This window comes from Aquarana catesbeiana, linkage group LG04 (genome assembly GCF_042186555.1).
Source record: "Aquarana catesbeiana isolate 2022-GZ linkage group LG04, ASM4218655v1, whole genome shotgun sequence".
Classification (NCBI taxonomy): Eukaryota; Metazoa; Chordata; class Amphibia; order Anura; family Ranidae; genus Aquarana; species Aquarana catesbeiana.
In genome coordinates this window covers 37,511,191-37,534,202 of record NC_133327.1, presented here as the reverse complement: position 1 = coordinate 37,534,202, position 23,012 = coordinate 37,511,191, and the positions used below count along the sequence as shown (strand labels likewise).

The window sequence follows — 23,012 nt, the reverse complement described above, 5'->3', positions numbered from 1 at the left end:
GCCAGTGTAGATTTCTTCTTGGAATATGAATTTGTGTCTTACGGCCACAAAGGCCAGTGATAGCAGAAAAGGCTGCTAACATGGCTGGTTGTGGATGTATTGAGCGTGGCCAGCGTGACCTTCTTTGGAGGCTCAGCGTAGATTTCTTGGAATATGAATTTGTGTCTTATGGCCACAAAGGCCATTGATAGCAGAAGCTGTTAACGTGGCTGTTTGTGGATGTAGTTTGCGTGGTCAGCCGATTGCCAAGGCAAAATGATGACACAGAGAGCTGTATTTAAAGAGTATATCTGCAACCCTAAGTACTTTTACCAGGAGCAGGATGGAGGGGCTAAGTTTTCCTCGTTGCTCAAATTTAGCAGTACATGACAATTAGGGAAATTCATGTTATGACCACCCCACTCAACACCATCTTTGTCAAAGTTTTCTGTCCAAAGACAAGTTTTCAAGTTCAGAGGACATGGATGCTTCAGAACACCTGTGGAATTTAACACTGGTGTATCTATTTCTCCCAGTTTCTCCCATCTTCAAAGTTCTCAACAGGCCTCATCTCTACTCCTCCATAGTGATTGCCAGCATCCCATTTTGGCCCCAAAGACCTTGATTTCCTGTTCTCCCATTACTCACTCCTGAAACTCCAATTCTGCTTGCACCATCTCTGAACCTCCTCCATCATAAACAGTTCCTGCACTCTTGTCCTGCAAAGAATACGTCTGTGGGCACGCAGTTTGAAAGGCATAGGCCAGCGAGCCCAGTGTGCTCTTCACAGATCATTTGTTCTCTCCTAAAGCCCACCACCAGCCTAACCTGCAGCAGATACATTAATTTTGCCTTGGAGAGGTCTTTTTGACCCTTTCTTTCCCCTTGGTATGCAACATTGTTCTGGAGTTGGTCTCAGGGTAAGTTCTATTAAGATTCAAATTTAATAGGGTTAAAGAGGAAGTGGGCTTAACCTCCGGACATATGTATACAATAAAATGGAGAGCATAGAACCTTGCTCAAGGGTTCCATGGTGTAATGGTTAGCACTCTGGACTTTGAATCCAGTGATCCGAGTTCGAATCTCGGTGGAACCTACTTTGGAGGCACAGTGTAGATTTCTTCTTAGAATATGAATTTGTGTCTCACGGCCACAAAGGCCAGTCATAGCAGAAGTGGTTGCTAACATGGCTGGTTGTAGATGTATTGAGTGTGGCCAGCGTGACCTTCTTTGGAGGCTCAGCGTAGATTTCTTCTTGGAATATGAATTTGTGTCTTACGGCCACAAAGGCCAGTGATAGCAGAAGCTGCTGCTAATGTGGCTGGTTGTGGATATAGTGAGCGTGGCCAGTGTAGATTTCTTCTTAGAATATGAATTTGTGTCTCACGGCTAGGGATGAGCTTCGAGTTCGAGTCGAACTCATGTTCGACTCGAACATTGGCTGTTCGCAAGTTCGCCGAACAGCGAACAATTTGGGGTGTTCGCGGCAAATTCGAATGCCGCGGAACACCCTTTAAAAGTCTATGGGAGAAATCAAAAGTGCTAATTTTAAAGGCTTATATGCAAGTTATTGTCATAAAAAGTGTTTGGGGACCCGGGTCCTGCCCCAGGGGACATGGATCAATGCAAAAAAAAGTTTTAAAAACGGACGTTTTTTCAGGAGCAGTGATTTTATTAATGCTTAAAGTCAAACAATAAAAGTGTAATATCCCTTTAAATTTCGTACCTGGGGGGTGTCTATAGTATGCCTGTAAAGGGGCGCATGTTTCCTGTGTTTAGAACAGTCTGACAGCAAAATGACATTTGGAAGGAAAAAACTCATTTAAAACTACCCGCGGCTATTGCATTGCCGACAGTACACATAGAAGTTCATTGATAAAAACGGCATGGGAATTCCCCACAGGGCAACCCCGAACCAAAATAAAAAAAAAAAAATGATGTGGGGGTCCCCCTAAATTCCATACAAGGCCCTTCGGGTCTGGTATGGATATTAAGGGGAACCCCAGCCAAAATTAAAAAAAAAAATTGACGTGGGGTTCCCCCTAAATTCCATACCAGACCCTTCAGGTCTGGTATGGATTTTAAGGGGAACCCCGCGCCAAAAAAAAAAAAAAAAAATGGCGTGGGGTCCCCCTAAAAATCCATACCAGACCCTTATCCGAGCACGCAACCTGGCAGGCCGCAGGAAAAGAGGGGGGGACGAGAGTGCGGCCCCCCCCCCTCCTGAACCGTACCAGGCCACATGCCCTCAACATTGGGAGGGTGCTTTGGGGTAGCCCCCCAAAGCACCTTGTCCCCATGTTGATGAAGACAAGGGCCTCATCCCCACAACCGTGGCCGGTGGTTGTGGGGGTCTGCGGGCGGGGGGCTTATCGGAATCTGGAAGCCCCCTTTACCAAGGGGACCCCCAGATCCCGGCCCCCCCCTGTGTGAAATGGTAAGGGGTTACTTACCCCTACCATTTCACTAAAAAACTGTCAAAAATGTTAAAAATGACAAGAGACAGTTTTTGACAATTCCTTTATTTAAATGCTTCTTCTTTCTTCCTTCATCTTCTTCTGGTTCTTCTGGCTCTTCTGGTTCTTCCTCCGGCGTTCTCGTCCAGCATCTCCTCCGCGGCGTCTTCTATCTTCTTCTCCTCGGGCCACTCCGCACCCATGGCATGAGGGGGGAGGCTCCCGCTCTTCTCTTCATCTTCTTCTTCATCTTCATCTTCTTCTTCATCTTCTTCTTCTTCTTCTTCTTCTTCTTCTTCTTCTCTTCTTCATCTCTTCTTCCTTCTTCATTTCTTCTGCGGGCCGCTCCGCATCCATGCATGGAGGGAGGCTCCCGCTGTGTGACGGCGTCTCTTCGTCTGACGGTTCTTAAATAACGGGGGGCGGGGCCATCCGGTGACCCCGCCCCCCTCTGACGCACGGTGAATTGACGGGACTTCCCTGTGACGTCACGGGGAATGCCACAGGGAAGTCCCGTCAATTCACCGTGCGTCAGAGGGGGGCGGGGTCACCGGGTGGCCCCGCCCCCCGTTATTTAAGAACCCTCAGACGAAGAGACGCCGTCACACAGCGGGAGCCTCCCTCCATGCATGGATGTGGAGCGGCCCGCAGAAGAAATGAAGAAGGAAGAAGAGATGAAGAAGAGAAGAAGAAGAAGAAGATGAAGAAGAAGATGAAGATGAAGAAGAAGATGAAGAGAAGAGCGGGAGCCTCCCCCCTCATGCCATGGGTGCGGAGCGGCCCGAGGAGAAGAAGATAGAAGACGCCGCGGAGGAGATGCTGGACGAGAACGCCGGAGGAAGAACCAGAAGAGCCAGAAGAACCAGAAGAAGATGAAGGAAGAAAGAAGAAGCATTTAAATAAAGGAATTGTCAAAAACTGTCTCTTGTCATTTTTAACATTTTTGACAGTTTTTTAGTGAAATGGTAGGGGTAAGTAACCCCTTACCATTTCACACAGGGGGGGGGCCGGGATCTGGGGGTCCCCTTGGTAAAGGGGGCTTCCAGATTCCGATAAGCCCCCCGCCCGCAGACCCCCACAACCACCGGCCACGGTTGTGGGGATGAGGCCCTTGTCTTCATCAACATGGGGACAAGGTGCTTTGGGGGGCTACCCCAAAGCACCCTCCCAATGTTGAGGGCATGTGGCCTGGTACGGTTCAGGAGGGGGGGGCCGCACTCTCGTCCCCCCCTCTTTTCCTGCGGCCTGCCAGGTTGCGTGCTCGGATAAGGGTCTGGTATGGATTCTTAGGGGGACCCCACGCCGTTTTTTTTTTTTTTTTTTTGGCGCGGGGTTCCCCTTAAAATCCATACCAGACCTGAAGGGTCTGGTATGGAATTTAGGGGGAACCCCACGTCAATTTTTTTTTTAAATTTTGGCTGGGGTTCCCCTTAATATCCATACCAGACCTGAAGGGCCTTGTATGGAATTTAGGGGGACTCCCACATCATTTTTTTTTTTTTAATTTTGGTTCGGGGTTGCCCTGTGGGGAATTCCCATGCCGTTTTTATCAATGAACTTCTATGTGTATTGTCGGCAATGCAATAGCCGCGGTAGTTTTAAATGAGTTTTTTCCTTCAAAATGTCATTTTGCTGTCAGACTGCTCTAAACACGGGAAACATGCGCCCCTTTACAGGCATACTATAGACACCCCCCAGGTATGAAATTTAAAGGGATATTACACTTTTATTGTTTGACTTTAAGCATTATTAAAATCACTGCTCCTGAAAAAACGGCCGTTTTTAAAACTTTTTTTTGCATTGATCCATGTCCCCTGGGGCAGGACAAAGGTCCCCAAACACTTTTATTGACAATAACTTGCATATTAGCCTTTAAAATTAGCACTTTTGATTATTCATGTTCGTGTCCCATAGACTTTAACGGTGTTCGCGTGTTCGAACGAATTTTTTTCCTGTTCGCATGTTCTGGTGCGAACCGAACAGGGGGGTGTTCGGCTCATCCCTACTCACGGCCACAAAGGCCAGTGATAGCAGAAGTGCTTGCTAACATGGCTGGTTGTGGATGTATTGAGCGTGGCCAGCGTGACCTTCTTTGGAGGCTCAGCGTAGATTTCTTCTTGGAATATGAATTTGTGTCTTATGGCCAGAAAGGCCAGTGATAGCAGAAGCTGCTAACTTGCTGTTTGTGGATGTAGATTGCGTGGTCAGCCGATTGCCAAGGCAAAATGATAACGCAGAGAGCTGTATTTCAAGAGTATATCTGCAACCCTAAGTACTTTTTCCAGGAGCAGGATGGAGGGGCTAAGTTGTCCTCTTTGCTCACATTTAGCAGTACATGACAATTAGGGAAATTCATCTTATGACTACCCAACCCAACACCATCTTTGTCAAAGTTTTCTGTCCAAAGACAAGTTTTCAAGTTCAGAGGACATGGATGCTTCAGAACACCTGTGGAATTTAACACTGGTGTATCTATTTCTCCCAGTTTCTTGCATCTTCAAAGTTCTCAACAGGCCTCATCTCTACTCCTCCACAGTGATTGCCAGCATCCCATTTTGGCCCCAAAGACCTTGATTTCCTGTTCTCCCACTACTCACTCCTGAAATTCCAATTCTGCTTGCACCATCTCTGGACCTCCTCCATCATAAACAGTTCCTGCACTCTTGTCCTGCAAAGAATACATCTGCGGGCCCGCAGTTAGAAAGGCATAGGCCAGCGAGCCCAGTGTGCTTTTCACAGATCACTTGTTCTCTCCTAAAGCCCACCACCAGCCTAACCTGCAGCAGATACATTAATTTTGCCTTGGAGAGGTCTTTTTGACCCTTTCTTTCCCCTTGGTATGCAACATGTTCTGGAGTTGGTCTCAGTGTAAGTTCTATTAAGATTCAAATTTAATAGGGTTAAAGGGGAAGGGGGCTTAACCTCCGGACATATGTATACAACAAAATGGAGAGCATGTGAGCTTGCTCAAGGGTTCCATGGTGTAATGGTTAGCTCTCTGGACTTTGAAACCAGCGATCCGAGTTCGAATCTCGGTGGGACCTGCTTTGGAGGCGCAGTGTAGATTTCTTCTTGGAATATGAATTTGTGTCTTACGGTCACAAAGGCCAGTGATAGCAGAAGCTGCTGCTAACGTGGCTGGTTGTGGATATAGTGAGCGTGGCCAGAGTAGATTTCTTCTTGGAATATGAATTTGTGTCTCACAGCCACAAAGGCCAGTGATAGCAGAAGTGGCTGCTAACATGGCTGGTTGTGGATGTATTGAGCATGGCCAGCGTGACCTTCTTTGGAGGCTCAGCGTAGATTTCTTCTTGGAATATGAATTTGTGTCTTATGGCCACAAAGGCCAGTGATAGCAGAAGCTGTTAACGTGGCTGTTTGTGGATGTAGTTTGCTTGGTCAGCCGATTGCCAAGGCAAAATGATGACACAGAGAGCTGTATTTAAAGAGTATATCTGCAACCCTAAGTACTTTTACCAGGAGCGAGGAGCTAAGTTTTCCTCGTTGCTCAAATTTAGCAGTACATTACAATTAGGGAATTTCATCTTATGACCACCCCACTCAACACCATCTTTGTCAAAGTTTTCTGTCCAAAGACAAGTTTTCAAGTTCAGAGGACATGGATGCTTCAGAACACCTGTGGAATTTAACACTGGTGTATCTATTTCTCCCATCTTCAAAGTTCTCAACAGGCCTCATCTCTACTCCTCCACAGTGATTGCCAGCATCCCATATTGGCCCCAAAGACCTTGATTTCCTGTTCTCCCATTACTCACTCCTGAAACTCCAATTCTGCTTGCACCATCTCTGGACCTCCTCCATCATAAACAGTTACTGCACTCTTGTACTGCAAAGAATACATCTGTGGGCACGCAGTTTGAAAGGCATAGGCCAGCGAGCCCAGTGTGCTCTTCACAGATCATTTTTTCTCTCCTAAAGCCCACCACCAGCCTAACCTGTAGCAGATACATTAATTTTGCCTTGGAGAGGTCTTTTTGACCCTTTCTTTCCCCTTGGTATGCAACATGTTCTGGAGTTGGTCTCAGGGTTAGTTCTATTAAAATTCAAATTAAATAGGGTTAAAGGGGAAGTGGGCTTAACCTCCGGACATATGTATACAACAAAATGGAGAGCATATGAGCTTGCTCAAGAGTTTCATGGTGTAATGGTTAGCACTCTGGACTTTGAATCCAGCGATCTGAGTTTGAATCTCGGTGGGACCTACTTTGGAGGCGCAGTGTAGTTTTCTTCTTGGAATATGAATTTGTGTCTTACGGCCACAAAGGCCAGTGATAGCAAAAGTGGTTGCTAACATGGCTTGTTGTGGATGTATTGAGCATGGCCAGCGTGACCTTCTTTGGAGGCTCAGCATAGATTTCTTCTTGGAATATGAATTTGTGTCTTATGGCCACAATGGCCAGTGATAGCAGAAGCTGCTAACTTGCTGTTTGTGGATGTAGATTGCATGGTCAGCTGATTGCCAAGGCAAAATGATGACGCAGAGAGCTGTATTTAAAGAGTATATCTGCAACCCTAAGTACTTTTACCAGGAGCAGGATGGAGGGGCTAAGTTGTCCTCTTTGCTCACATTTAGCAGTACATGACAATTAGGGAAATTCATCTTATGACCACCCCACCCAACACCATCTTTGTCAAAGTTTTCTGTCCAAAGACAAGTTTTCAAGTTCAGAGGACATGGATGCTTCAGAACACCTGTGGAATTTAACACTGGTGTATCTATTTCTCCCATCTTCAAAGTTCTCAACAGGCCTCATCTCTACTCCTCCACAGTGATTGCCAGCATCCCATTTTGGCCCCAAAGACCTTGATTTCCTGTTCTCCCATTACTCACTCCTGAAACTCCAATTCTGCTTGCACCATCTCTGGACCTCCTCCATCATAAACAGTTCCTGCACTCTTGTCCTGCAAATAATACATCTGTGGGCACGCAGTTTGAAAGGCATAGGCCAGCGAGCCCAGTGTGCTCTTCACAGATCATTTGTTCTCTCCTAAAACCCACCACTAGCCTAACCTGCAGCAGATACATTAATTTTGCCTTGGAGAGGTCTTTTTGACCCTTTCTTTCCCCTTGGTATGCAACATGTTCTGGAGTTGGTCTCAGGGTAAGTTCTATTAAGATTCAAATTTAATAGGGTTAAAGGGGAAGGGGGCTTAACCTCCGGACATATGTATACAAAAAATGGAGAGCATATGATATTGCTCAAGGGTTCCATGGTGTAATGGTTAGCCCTCTGGACTTTGAATCCAGCCATCTGAGTTCGAATCTCGGTGGGACCTACTTTGAAGGCGCAGTGTAGATTTCTTCTTGGAATATGAATTTGTGTCTCACAGCCACAAAGGCCAGTGATAGCAGAAGTGCCTGCTAACATGGCTGGTTGTGGATGTATTGAGCGTGGTCAGCGTGACCTTCTTTGGAGGCTCAGCGTAGATTTCTTCTTGGAATATGAATTTGTGTCTTATGGCCACAAAGGCCAGTGATAGCAGAAGCTGCTAACTTGCTGTTTGTGGATGTAGTTTGCGTGGTCAGCCGATTGCCAAGGCAAAATGATGACGCAGAGAGCTGTATTTAAAGAATATATCTGCAACCCTAAGTACTTTTACCAGGAGCAGGAGGGAGGGGCTAAGTTGTCCTCGTTGCTCAAATTTAGCAGTACATGACAATTAGGGAAATTCATCTTATGACCAACCCACCCAACACCATCTTTGTCAAAGTTTTCTGTCCAAAGACAAGTTTTCAAGTTCAGAGGACATGGATGCTTCAGAACACCTGTGTAATTTAACACTGGTGTATCTATTTCTCCCAGTTTCTCCCATCTTCAAAGTTCTCAACAGGCCTCATCTCTACTCCTCCACATTGATTGCCAGCATCCCATTTTGGCCCCAAAGACCTTGATTTCCTTTTCTCCAATTACTCACTCCTGAAACTCCAATTCTGCTTGCACCATCTCTGGACTTCCTCCATCATAAACAGTTCCTGCACTCTTGTCCTGCAAAGAATACATCTGTGGGCACGCAGTTTGAAAGGCATAGGCCAGCGAGCCCAGTGTGCTCTTCTCAGATCATTTGTTCTCTCCTAAAGCCCACCACCAGCCTAACCTGCAGCAGATACATTAATTTTGCCTTGGAGAGGTCTTTTTGACCCTTTCTTTCCCCTTGGTATGCAACATGTTATGGAGTTGGTCTCAGGGTAAGTTCTATTAAGATTCAAATTTAATAGGGTTAAAGGGGAAGGGGGTTTAACCCCCGGACATATGTATACAACAAAATGGAGAGCGTAAGAGATTGCTCAAGGGTTCCATGGTGTAATGGTTAGCCCTCTGGACTTTGAATCCAGCGATCTGAGTTCGAATCTCGGTGGGACCTACTTTGAAGGCGCAGTGTAGATTTCTTCTTGGAATATGAATTTGTGTCTTACGGCCACAAAGGCCAGTGATAGCAGAAGCTGCTGCTAATGTGGCTGGTTGTGGATATAGTGAGCGTGGCCAGTGTAGATTTCTTCTTAGAATATGAATTTGTGTCTCACGGCCACAAAGGCCAGTGATAGCAGAAGTGGTTGCTAACATGGCTGGTTGTGGATGTATTGAGCGTGGCCAGCGTGACCTTCTTTGTAGGCTAAGCGTAGATTTCTTCTTGGAATATGAATTTGTGTCTTATGGCCACAATGGCCAGTGATAGCAGAAGCTGCTAACTTGCTGTTTGTGGATGTAGATTGCGTGGTCAGCCAATTGCCAAGGCAAAATGATGACGCAGAGAGCTGTATTTAAAGAGTATATCTGCAACCCTAAGTACTTTTACCAGGAGCAGGATGGAGGGGCTAAGTTGTCCTCTTTGCTCACATTTAGCAGTACATGACAATTAGGGAAATTCATCTTATGACTACCCCACCCAACACCATCTTTGTCAAAGTTTTCTGTCCAAAGACAAGTTTTCAAGTTCAGAGGACATGGATGCTTCAGAACACCTGTGGAATTTAACACTGGTGTATCTATTTCTCCCAGTTTCTCGCATCTTCAAAGTTCTCAACAGGCCTCATCTCTACTCCTCCACAGTGATTGCCAGCATCCCATTTTGGCCCCAAAGACCTTGATTTCCTGTTCTCCCACTACTCACTCCTGAAACTCCAATTCTGCTTGCACCATCTCTGGACCTCCTCCATCATAAACAGTTCCTGCACTCTTGTCCTGCAAAGAATACATCTGCGGGCCCGCAGTTAGAAAGGCATAGGCCAGCGAGCCCAGTGTGCTCTTCACAGATCACTTGTTCTCTCCTAAAGCCCACCACCAGCCTAACCTGCAGCAGATACATAAATTTTGCCTTGGAGAGGTCTTTTTGACCCTTTCTTTCCCCTTGGTATGCAACATGTTCTGGAGTTGGTCTCAGTGTAAGTTCTATTAAGATTCAAATTTAATAGGGTTAAAGGGGAAGGGGGCTTAACCTCCGGACATATGTATACAACAAAATGGAGAGCATGTGAGCTTGCTCAAGGGTTCCATGGTGTAATGGTTAGCTCTCTGGACTTTGAAACCAGCGATCAGAGTTCAAATCTCGGTGGGACCTGCTTTGGAGGCGCAGTGTAGATTTCTTCTTGGAATATGAATTTGTGTCTTACGGTCACAAAGGCCAGTGATAGCAGAAGCTGCTGCTAACGTGGCTGGTTGTGGATATAGTGAGCGTGGCCAGTGTAGATTTCTTCTTGGAATATGAATTTGTGTCTCACAGCCACAAAAGCCAGTGATAGCAGAAGTGGCTGCTAACATGGCTGGTTGTGGATGTATTGAGCGTGGCCAGCGTGACCTTTTTTGGAGGCTCAGCGTAGATTTCTTCTTGGAATATGAATTTGTGTCTTATGGCCACAAAGGCCAGTGATAGCAGAAGCTGCTGCTAACGTGGCTGGTTGTGGATATAGTGAGCGTGGCCAGTGTAGATTTCTTCTTGGAATATGAATTTGTGTCTCACAGCCACAAAGGCCAGTGATAGCAGAAGTGGCTGCTAACATGGCTGGTTGTGGATGTATTGAGCGTGGTCATCGTGACCTTCTTTGGAGGTATAAATTTAATAGGGTTAAAGGGGAGGGGGGCTTAACCTCCGGACATATGTATACAACAAAATGGAGAGCGTATGAGATTGCTCAAAGGTTCCATGGTGTAATGGTTAGCACTCTGGGCTTTTGAATCCAGCGATCCGAGTTCGACTCTCGGTGGGACCTACTTTGGAGGCGCAGTGTAGATTTCTTCTTGGAATATGAATTTGTGTCTCACAGCCACAAAGGCCAGTGATAGCAGAAGTGGCTGCTAACATGGCTGGTTGTGGATGTATTGAGCGTGGTCAGCGTGACCTTCTTTGGAGGCTCAGCCTAGATTTCTTCTTGGAATATGAATTTGTGTCTTATGGACACAAAGGCCAGTGATAGCAGAAGCTGCTAACTTGCTGTTTGTGGATGTAGTTTGCGTGGTCAGCCGATTGCCAAGGCAAAATGATAACGCAGAGAGCTGTATTTAAAGAGTATATCTGCAACCCTAAGTACTTTTACCAGGAGCAGGAGGGAGGGGCTAAGTTGTCCTCGTTGCTCAAATTTAGCAGTACATGACAATTAGGGAAATTCATCTTATGACCACCCCACCCAACACCATCTTTGTCAAAGTTTTCTGTCCAAAGACAAGTTTTCAAGTTCAGAGGACATGGATGCTTCAGAACACCTGTGGAATTTAACACTGGTGTATCTATTTCTCCCAGTTTCTCCCATCTTCAAAGTTCTCAACAGGCCTCATCTCTACTCCTCCACAGTGATTGCCAGCATCCCATTTTGGCCCCAAAGACCTTGATTTCCTGTTCTCCCATTACTCACTCCTAAAACTCCAATTCTGATTGCACCATCTGTGGACTTCCTCCATCATAAACATTTCCTGCACCCTTGTCCTGCAAAGAATACATCTGTGGGCAAGCAGTTTGAAAGGCATAGGCCAGCGATCCCAGTGTGCTCTTCTCAGATCATTTGTTCTCTCCTAAAGCCCACCACCAGCCTAACCTGCAGCAGATACATTAATTGTGCCTTGGAGAGGTCTTTTTGACCCTTTCTTTCCCCTTGGTATGCAACATGTTCTGGAGTTGGTCTCAGGGTAAGTTCTATTAAGATTCAAATTTAATAGGGTTAAAGGGGAAGGGGGCTTAACCTCCGGACATATGTATACAACAAAATGGAGAGCGTATGAGATTGCTCAAGGGTTCCATGGTGTAATGGTTAGCACTCTGGGCTTTGAATCCAGAGATCCGAGTTCGAATCTCGGTGGGACCTACTTTGGAGGCGTAGTGTAGCTTTCTTCTTGGAATATGAATTTGTGTCTTACGGCCACAAAGCCCAGTGATAGCAGAAGCTGCTGCTAATGAGGCTGGTTGTGGATATAGTGAGCGTGGCCAGTATAGATTTCTTCTTGGAATATGAATTTGTGTCTCACGGCCACAAAGGCCAGTGATAGCAGAAGTGGCTGCTAACATGGCTGGTTGTGGATGTATTGAGCGTGGCCAGAGTGACATTCTTTGGAGGCTCAGCATAGATTTCTTCATGAAATATGAACTTGTGTCTTATGGTCACAAAGGCCAGTGATAGAAGCTGCTAACTTGCTGTTTGTGGATGTAGTTTGCGTGGTCAGCTGATTGCCAAGGCAAAATGATGACGCAGAGAGCTGTATCTAAAGAGTACATCTGCAACCCTAAGTACTTTTACCAGGAGCGAGGAGCTAAGTTGTCCTCGTTGCTCAAATTTAGCAGTACATGACAATTAGGGAAATTCATCTTATGACCACCCCATTCAACACCATCTTTGTCAAAGTTTTCTGTCCAGAACACCTGTGGAATTTAACACTGGTGTATCTATTTCTCCAAGTTTCTCGCATCTTCAAAGTTCTCAACAGTCCTCATCTCTAATCCTCCACAGTGATTGCCAGCATCCCATTTTGGCCCCAAAGACCTTGATTTCCTGTTCTCCCATTACTCACTCCAGAAACTCCAATTCTGCTTGCACCATCTCTGGACCTCCTCCATCATAAACAGTTCCTGCACTCTTGTCCTGCAAAGAATACATCTGCGGGCCTGCAGTTTGAAAGGCATAGGCCAGCGAGCCCAGTGTGCTCTTCACAGATCATTTGTTCTCTCCTAAAGCCCACCACCAGCCTAACCAGCAGAAGATACATAAATTTTGCCTTGGAGAGGTCTTTTTGACCCTTTCTTTCTCCTTGGTATGCAACATGTTCTGGAGTTGGTCTCAGGGTAAGTTTTATTAAGATTCAAATTTAATAGGGTTAAAGGGGAAGGGGGCTTAACCTCCGGACATATGTATACAACAAAATGGAGAGCATATGCACTTGCTAAAGGTTTCCATGGTGTAATGGTTAGCACTCTGGACTTTGAGTCCAGCAATCTGAGTTTCAATATCAGTGGGACCTACTTTATAGGCTCAGTGTAGATTTCTTCTTGGAATATGAATTTGTGTCTTACGGCCACAAAGGCCAGTGATAGCAGAAGCTGCTGCTAACGTGGCTGGTTGTGGATATAGTGAGCGTGGCCAGTGTAGATTTCTTCTTGGAATATGAATTTGTGTCTCATGACCACAAAGGCCAGTGATAGCAGAAGTGGCTGCTAACATGGCTGGTTGTGGATGTATTGAGCATGGCCAGCGTGATCTTCTTTGGAGGCTCAGCGTAGATTTCTTCTTGGAATATGAATTTGTGTCTTATGGACACAAAGGCCAGTGATAGCAGAAGCTGCTAACGTGGCTGTTTGTAGATGTAGTTTGCGTGGTCAGCCGATTGCCAAGGCAAAATGATGACGCAGAGAGCTGTATTTAACCACTTCAGCCCCGGAAGGTTTTACCCCCTTCCTGACCAGAGCACTTTTTACAATTCGGCACTGCGTCGCTTTAACTGCTAATTGCGCGGTCATGCAATGCTGTACCCAAACGAAATTTGCGTCCTTTTCTTCCCACAAATAGAGCTTTCTTTTGATAGTATTTGATCACCTCTGCCGTTTTTATTTTTTGCGCTATACACGGAAAAAGACCGAAAATTTTGAAAAAAAATGATATTTTCTTCTTTTTGTTCTAAAAAAAATCCAATAAACTCAATTTTAGTCATACATTTAGGCCAAAATGTATTCGGCCACATGTCTTTGGTAAAAAAAATGTCAATAAGTGTATATTTATTGGTTTGCGCAAAAGTTATAGCGTCTACAAACTAGGGTACATTTTCTGGAATTTACACAGCCTTTAATTTATGACTGCCTATTTCGTTTCTTGAGGTGCTAAAATGGCAGGGCAGTACAAAACCCCCACAAATGACCCCATTTTGGAAAGTAGACACCCCAAGGAATTTGCTGAGAGGCATGTTGAGCCCATTGAATATTCATTTTTTTTGTCCCAAGTGATTGAACAATGACAAAAAAAAAAAAAAAAAAATTACAAAAAGTTGTCACTAAATGATATATTGCTCACACAGGCCATGGGCATATGTGGAATTGCACCCCAAAATACATTCTGCTGCTTCTCCTGAGTACGGGGATACCACATGTGTGGGACTTTTTGGGAGCCTAGCCGCGTACGGGGCCCCGAAAACCAATCACTGCCTTCAGGATTTCTAAGGGCGTACATTTTTGATTTTACTCCTCACTACCTATCACAGTTTTGAAGGCCATAAAATGCCCAGATGACATAAAACCCCCCCAAATGACCCCATTTTGGAAAGTAGACACCCCAAGCTATTTGCTTTGAGGCATGTTGAGTCCATGGAATGTTTTATATTTTGACACAAGTTGCGGGAAAGTGACAAATTTTTTTTTTTTTTTTTTGCACAAAGTTGTCACTAAATGATATATTGCTCACACAGGCCATGGGCATATGTGGAATTGCACCCCAAAATACATTTAGCTGCTTCTCCTGAGTATGGGGATACCACATGTGTGGGACTTTTTGGGAGCCTAGCCGCGTACGGGACCCCGAAAACCAATCACTGCCTTCAGGATTTCTAAGGGCGTACATTTTTGATTTTACTCCTCACTGCCTATCACAGTTTCGGAGGCCATGGAATGCCCAGGTGGCACAAACCCCCCCCCAAATGACCCCATTTTGGAAAGTAGACACCCCAAGCTATTTGCTGAGAGGCATGGTGAGTATTTTGCAGCTCTCATTTGTTTTTGAAAATAAAGAAAGACGAGAAAAAAAAATTTTTTTTTTCTTTTTTCAATTTTCAAAACTTTGTGACAAAAAGTGAGGTCTGCAAAATACTCACTATACCTCTCATCAAATAGCTTGGGGTGTCTACTTTCCAAAATGGGGTCATTTGGGGGGTTTTTTTGCCACCTGGGCATTCCATGGCCTCCGAAACTGTGATAGGCAGTGAAGAGTGAAATCAAAAATTTACGGCCTTAGAAAGCCTGAAGGCGGTGCTTGGTTTTCGGGGTCCCGTACGCGGCTAGGCTCCCAAAAAGTCCCACACATGTGGTATCCCCATACTCAGGAGAAGCAGCAGAATGTATTTTGGGGTGTAATTTCACATATTCCCATGGCATGTTTGAGCAATATATCATTTAGTGACAACTTTGTGCAAAAAAAAATAAAAAAAATAAAAAATTGTCTCTTTCCCGCAACTTGTGTCACAATATAAATTATTCCATGGACTCAACATGACTCTCAGCAAATAGCTTGGGGTGTCTACTTTCCAAAATGGGGTCATTTGGGGGGGTTTTGAACTGTCCTGGCATTTTATGCACAACATCTAGAAGCTTATGTCACACATCACCCACACTTCTAACCACTTGAAGACAAAGCCCTTTCTGACACTTATTGTTTACATAAAAAAATAATTTTTTTTTGCAAGAAAATTACTTTGAACCCCCAAACATTATAAATTTTTTTTAAAGCAAATGCCCTACAGATTAAAATGGTGGGTGTTTCATTTTTTTTTTTCACACAGTATTTGCGCAGCGATTTTTCAAACGCATTTTTTGGGGAAAAAACACACTTTTTTACATTTTAATGCACTAAAACACACTATATTGCCCAAATGTTTGATGAAATAAAAAAGATGATCTTAGGCCGAGTACATGGATACCAAACATGACATGCTTTAAAATTGCGCACAAACGTGCAGTGGCGACAAACTAAATACATTTTTAAAAGCCTTTAAAAGCCTTTACAGGTTACCACTATAGATTTACAGAGGAGGTCTACTGCTAAAATTACTGCCCTCGATCTGACCTTCGCGGCGATACCTCACATGCATGGTGCAATTGCTGTTTACATTTGACGCCAGACCGACGCTTGCGTTCGCCTTAGCGCGAGAGCAGGGGGGACAGGGGTGCTTTTTTTTTTTTTTTTTTTTTCTTTATTATTATTATTTTTTTATCTTATTTTTAAACTGTTCCTTTCATTTTTTTTTTTTTTTAATCATTTTTATTGTTATCTCAGGGAATGTAAATATCCCCTATCATAGCAATAGGTAGTGACAGGTACTCTTTTTTGCAAAAATTGGGGTCTATTAGACCCTAGATTTCTCCTCTGCCCTCAAAGCATCTGACCACACCAAGATTGGTGTGATAAAATGCTTTCCCAATTTCCCAATGGCGCTGTTTACATCCGGCGAAATCTAAGTCATAAAATGCTCGTAGCTTCCGGTTTCTTAGGCCATAGAGATGTTTGGAGCCACTCTGGTCTCTGATCAGCTCTATGGTCAGCTGGCTGAATCACCGGCTGCATTTTCAGGTTCCCTGTTGAGACAAGAGAGCCAGAGAAAAACACGGAAGACGTTGGGGGGGGGAGGGGCATTCCCTCCCACTGCTTGTAAAAGCAGTCTAGAGGCTAATTAGCCGCTAGGATTGCTTTTACATGAAAGCCGACCGCTGGCTGAAAAGAATGATACCAAGATGATACCTAAACCTGCAGGCATCATTCTGGTATAACCACTCAAAGTCGTGAATGGCGTACCTGAAGACAAAAAAATGGTTAACAATAAAGCACAGTAAACGGTAAAGTATAAAAAATTGCATACCTGAAAAGCAAACATGATAAAACATAATAACAATAAAACATTGCAGAATAGAATACAGTAAAAAAGAACAGAACAATAGAGAGAGAGAATAGAGAGAGAAAGAACAATAAAACGACAACTATTTTTTTTTTATTTTATATTTTTGTATGTGTTTTTTTTTTTTTTTACACTTTTTTTTTGTAACTAACTTTTATAACTGTAACCGGTTCCAGGTTCGGGTCTCTCAAAATGCGATGGCATCTTGGGAGACCCTGTGAAAGTGTGCCTAGTCTGTGCAATGCTGTACCCTACGCTAATACTCAACTAGTGCATGGTAGCGTTCAAAATATTCACCAATGCAAAGACCAGGATTGTCAGGACAGGAGGGACAATAATAGTGGGTGTCACGTCTATATCCGCGCTTGCTGCAGACACAACATCTTTTTTGGGGGGGTTCGTTGGGTAGGGGTACTCGGGAGGACATAAAGAAAATGCCTCTCATGCAGCCGACTGCATTTGGTTGGGGATGTGAATGGGGGAAGTACGGGCGCTGCAGAATTGGTGGGTTCCCAATTAGGATTGGCGAATGCAGCAGGAAGGGCACTATGGGCACGACGGGCCTGTGTTTGTCTTCTTGGTGGCAGTGGACACTACTTGTGCTTGCCACCTCACCAGCTTGAACTGCACTTATGGGACTCGCCACGTCACCAAGTGTTACTGCAGTGCTGGTTTGACTACGACCGGGGTGTACTAGGCCGCTGGTGCTTGCCAGTTCACCAAAACGCTACCAAAAAAACTGTTAGCGATCGCAAGGATCAGGCCTGACTCTGCGAATGCTGCAGTTATGCGTTTAGTGTTTTGTAAGTGTCAGTGATCGATCGATACTGCACTTGGGTGGGCTGGGCTGGGCCGGGCGGAGGGGCAAAACGCAGGTGCTAGCAGGTATCTGGGCTGATCCAGCTAACACTGCGTTTGTGGGAACCCTAAACTGCTGGGGACGCTAGTATAGATCTGATCGGATCAGATATTGATCCGATCAGATACTATACCACTAAGGGAGGCGTATGCTGCGTGCGTGGGTGTTAGCGGTACTGGCGCTAACCTGACGCTGCCTGGGGCTGGTGCTTGCCAGTTCACCAAAACGCTACCAGAAAAACTGTTAGCGATCGCAGGAATCAGGCCTGACTCTGCGAACGCTGCAGTTATGCGTTTAGTGTTTTGTAAGTGTCAGTGATCGATCGATACTGCACTTGGGTGGGCTGGGCTGGGCCGGGCCGGGTGGAGGGGCAAAACGCAGGTGCTAGCAGGTATCTGGGCTGATCCCGCTAACACTGCGTTTGTGGGAACCCTAAACTGCTGGGGACGCTAGTATAGATCTGATCGGATCAGATATTGATCCGATCAGATACTATACCACTAAGGGAGGTGTACGGTGCGTGCGTGGGTGTTAGCGGTACTGGCGCTAATCTGACGCTGCCTGGGGCTGGTGCTTGCCAGTTCACCAAAACGCTACCAAAAAAACTGTTAGCGATCGCAGGGATCAGGCCTGACTATGCGAACGCTGCAGTTATGCGTTTAGTGTTTTGTAAGTGACAGTGATCGATCGATACTGCACTTGGGTGGGCCGGGCAGAGGGGCAAAACGCAGGTGCTAGTGGGTATCTGGGCTGATCCCGCTAACACTGCGTTTTCGGGAACCCTAAACTGCTGGGGACGCTAGTATAGATCTGATTGGATCAGATATTGATCCGTACAGATACTATACCACTAAGGGAGGCGTATGCTGCGTGCGTGGGTGTTAGCGGTACTGGCGCTAATCTGACGCTGCCTGGGGCGACGCATATCACCGCCAGGCGATCGGGGGGCTAAACCTTTATTCGGTAATAAACGGCGGGTGCCCTGACACTATAAAAAATAAACGAACTAACCAGCGTCACCCGTAACAGTTATACGGTGATCAGTGGTGAAAGGGTTAACTAGGGGGCAATCAAGGGGTTAAAACCTTTATTAGATAGTATATGGGGGTCCATGTCGCTATAAAACGCTGACGGCGAACCTAAATATTTACGTCTCTAACTAGCGTCACCAGCGACACTAATACAGCGATCAGAAAAAGGATCGCTTAGTGACACTGGTGACAGGGGGTGATCAAGGGGTTAAAACTTTATTAGGGGGGGTTAGGGGGGTATCCTAGACCTAAAGGGGGGTAATATTCACTGCCCTAACACTGTAACTGTCACAAACTGACACTATGCAGTAATCAGAAAAAAAAAAAAAAAAATACTGCTAATGTCAGTTTGTGACAGGGGGGGGGTGATTGGGGGGGGATCAGGGGGCGATCGAGGGGGGATCGGGGGTGTAAAGTATGCCTGGCATGTTCTACTGTGTGTGTTTGTGTTGTGTGGACTTACATGTCTTCTCTCCTCGGCGCTGGACGGAAACTGCCAGACCGAGGAGAGATGACATCACATCCTCTGCCTGTGTGAAACTACACACAGGCAGAGGAGGATTCCCATTGGCTGGGAGCGATCGCGAGGGGGGGGCCACGATCGGATGGTCTCCCCCTCGCCTCCCGACGCTCCCAGTCAGATGCCGACCGCCGATGGCACCGGGGGGGGTCCGATCGGACCCCCCGCCCGCGGGAGGCAGATCACGTACAGGTACGTGATTCTGCCTGCCCGTGCCATTCTGCCGACGTATATATACGTTAGGCGGTCGGCAAGTGGTTAAAGAGTAAATCTACAACCCTAAGTATTTTTACCAGGAGAAGGAGGGAGGAGCTAAGTTGTCCTCGTTGCTCAAATTTAGCTGTACATGACAATTAGGGAAATTCATCTTATGACCACCCCATTCAACACCATCTTTGTCAAAGTTTTCTGTCCAAAGACAAGTTTTCAAGTTCAGAGGAAATGGATGCTTCAGAACACCTGTGAAATTTAACACTGGTGTATCTATTTCTCCCAGTTTCTCACATCTTCAAAGTTCTCAACAGGCCTCATCTCTACTCCTCCACAGTGATTGCCAGCATCCCATTTTGGCCCCAAAGACCTTGATTTCCTGTTCTCCCATTACTCACTCCAGAAACTCCAATTCTGCTTACACCATCTCTGGACCTCCTCCATCATAAACAGTTCCTGCACTCTTGTCCTGCAAAGAATACATCTGCGGGCCCGCAGTTTGAAAGGCATAGGCCAGCGAGCCCAGTGTGCTCTTCAAAGATCACTTGTTCTCTCCTAAAGCCCACCACCAGCCTAACCTGCAGCAGATACATTAATTTTGCCTAGGAGAGGTCTTTTTGACCCTTTCTTTCCCCTTGATATGCAACATGTTCTGGAGTTGGTCTCAGGGTAAGTTCTATTAAGATTCAATTTTAATAGGGTTAAAGGGGAAGGGAGCTTAACCTCCGGACATATGTATACAACAAAATGGAGAGCAGATGAGCTTGCGCAAGGGTTCCATGGTGTAATGGTTAGCACTCTTGACTTTGAATCCAGCCATCTGAGTTCAAATCTCGGTGGGACCTACTTTGGAGGCTCAGTGTAGATTTCTTCTTGCAATATGAATTTGTGTCTTACAGCCACAAAGGCCAGTGATAGCAGAAGCTGCTGCTAACGTGGCTGGTTGTGGATATAGTGAGCGTGGACAGTGTAGACTTGTTCTTGGAATATGAATTTGTGTCTTATGGCCACAAAGGCCAGTGATAGCAGAAGTTGCTAACGTGGCTGTTTGTGGATGTAGTTTGCGTGGTCAGACGATTGCCAAGGCAAAATGATGACGCAGAGAGCTGTATTTAAAGAGTATATCTGCAACCCTAAGTACTTTTACCAGGAGAAGGAGGGAGAAGCTAAGTTGTCCTCGTTGCTCAAATTTAGCAGTACATGACAATTAGGGAAATTCATCTTATGACCACCCCACTCAACACCATCTTTGTCAAAGTTTTCTGTCCAAAGACAAGTTTTCAAGTTCAGAGGACATGGATGCTTCAGAACACCTGTGGAATTTAACACTGGTGTATCTATTTCTCCCAGTTTCTCCCATCTTCAAAGTTCTCAACAGGCCTCATCTCTACTCCTTCACAGTGATTGCCAGCGAGCCATTTTGCCCCCAAAGACCTTGATTTCCTGTTCTCCCATTACTCACTCCTGAAACTCCAATTCTGCTTGCACCATCTCTGGACCTCATCCGTCATAAACAGTTCCTGCACTCTTGTCCTGCAAAGAATACATCTGTGGGCACGCAGTTTGAAAGGCATAGGCCAGCGAGCCCAGTGTGCTCTTCTCAGATCATTTGTTCTCTCCTAAAGCCCACCACCAGCCTAACCTGCAGCAGATACATTAATTTTGCCTTGGAGAGGTCTTTTTGACCCTTTCTTTCCCCTTGGTATGCAACATGTTCTGGAGTTGGTCTCAGGGTAAGTTCTATTAAGATTCAAATTTAATAGGGTTAAAGGGGAAGGGGGCTTAACCTCCGGACATATGTATACAACAAAATGGAGAGCATATGAGATTTCTCAAGGGTTTCCCAAGGCAAAATGATGACGCAGAGAGCTGTATTCAAAGAGTATATCTGCAACCCTAAGTACTTTTACCAGGAGAAGGATGGAGGGGCTAAGTTGTCCTCTTTGATCACATTTAGCAGTACATGACAATTAGGGAAATTCATCTTATGACCACCCCACCCAACACCATCTTTGTCAAAGTTTTCTGTCCAAAGACAAGTTTTCAAGTTCAGAGGACATGGATGCTTCAGAACACCTGTGGAATTTAACACTGGTGTATCTATTTCTCCCAGTTTCTCCCATGTTCAAAGTTCTCAACAGGCCTCATCTCTACTCCTCCACAGTGATTGCCAGCATCCCATTTTGGCCCCAAAGACCTTGATTTCCTGTTCTCCCATTACTCACTCCAGAAACTCCAATTCTGCTTGCAACATCTCTGGACCTCCTCCATCATAAACAGTTCCTGCACTCTCGTCCTGCAAAGAATACATCTGCGGGCCCGCATTTTGAAAGGCATAGGCCAGCGAGCCCAGTGTGCTCTTCACAGATCACTTGTTCTCTCCTAAAGCCCACCACCAGCCTATCCTGCAGCAGATACATTAATTTTGCCTTGGAGAGGTCTTTTTGACCCTTTCTTTCCCCTTGGTATGCAACATGTTCTGGAGTTGGTCTCAGGGTAAGTTCTATTAAGATTCAAATTTAATAGGGTTAAAGGGGAAGGGGGCTTAACCTCCGGACATATGCATACAACAAAATGGAGAGCATATGAGCTTGCTCAAGGGTTCCGTGGTGTAATGGTTAGCCCTCTTGACTTTGCATCCAGCTATCTGAGATTGAATCTCGGTGAGACCTGCTTTGGAGGCGCAGTGTAGATTTCTTCTTGGAATATGAATTTGTGTCTTACGATCACAAAGGCCAAGTGATAGCAGAAGCTGCTGCTAACGTGGCTGGTTGTGGATATAGTGAGCGTGGCCAGAGTAGATTTTTTCTTGGAATATGAATTTGTGTCTCACAGCCACAAAGGCCAGTGATATCAGAAGTGGCTGCTAACATGGCTGGTTGTGGATGTATTGAGCGTGGCCAGCGTGACCTTCTTTGGAGGCTCAGCGTAGATTTCTTCTTGGAATATGAATTTGTGTCTTATGGCCACAAAGGCCAGTGATAGCAGAAGCTGTTAACTTGCTGTTTGTGGATGTAGTTTGTGTGGTCTGCCGATTGCCAAGGCAAAATGATGACGCAGAGAGCTGTATTTCAAGAGTATATCTGCAACCCTAAGTACTTTTACCAGGAGCAGGAGGGAGGGGCTAAGTTGTCCTCGTTGCTCAAATTTAGCAGTACATGACAATTAGGGAAATTCATCTTATGACCACCCCACCCAACACCATCTTTGTCAAAGTTTTCTGTCCAAAAACAAGTTTTCAGGTTCAGAGGACATGGATGCTTCAGAACACCTGTGGAATTTAACACTGGTGTATCTATTTCTCCCAGTTTCTCCCATCTTCAAAGTTCTCAACAGGCCTCATCTCTACTCCTCCACAGTGATTGCCAGCATCCCATTTTGGCCCCAAAGACCTTGATTTCCTGTTCTCCAATTACTCACTCCTGAAACTCCAATTCTGCTTGCACCATCTCTGGACCTCCTCCATCATAAACAGTTCCTGCACTCTTGTCCTGCAAAGAATACATCTGTGGGCACGCAGTTTGAAAGGCATAGGCCAGCGAGCCCAGTGTGCTCTTCTCAGATCATTTGTTCTCTCCTAAAGCCCACCACCAGCCTAACCTGCAGCAGATACATTAATTTTGCCTTGGAGAGGTCTTTTTGACCCTTTCTTTCCCCTTGGTATGCAACATGTTATGGAGTTGGTCTCAGGGTAAGTTCTATTAAGATTCAAATTTAATAGGGTTAAAGGGGAAGGGGGCTTAACATCCGGACATATGTATACAACAAAATGGAGAGCATAGGAACTTGCTCAAGGGTTCCACGGTGTAATGGTTAGCACTCTGGACTTTGAATCCAGCGATCCGAGTTCGAGTCTCGGTGGGACCT

General features: G+C 45.5%; 4 non-coding genes across 4 annotated transcripts; all 4 read left to right on the top strand.

The window, feature by feature from the left end:
• The first annotated feature begins 1,003 nt into the window (after nt 1-1,003).
• Nucleotides 1,004-1,075, top strand: TRNAQ-UUG (transfer RNA glutamine (anticodon UUG)). The gene has a single exon. It is a non-coding gene; the product is annotated as a tRNA-Gln (tRNA).
• Nucleotides 1,076-8,747: 7,672 nt separating this feature from the next.
• On the top strand, nt 8,748-8,819 carry TRNAQ-UUG (transfer RNA glutamine (anticodon UUG)). The gene has a single exon. It is a non-coding gene; the product is annotated as a tRNA-Gln (tRNA).
• Nucleotides 8,820-11,676: 2,857 nt separating this feature from the next.
• TRNAQ-UUG (transfer RNA glutamine (anticodon UUG)) lies at nt 11,677-11,748 on the top strand. The gene has a single exon. It is a non-coding gene; the product is annotated as a tRNA-Gln (tRNA).
• An 11,192-nt stretch (nt 11,749-22,940) lies between these two features.
• TRNAQ-UUG (transfer RNA glutamine (anticodon UUG)) lies at nt 22,941-23,012 on the top strand. The gene has a single exon. It is a non-coding gene; the product is annotated as a tRNA-Gln (tRNA).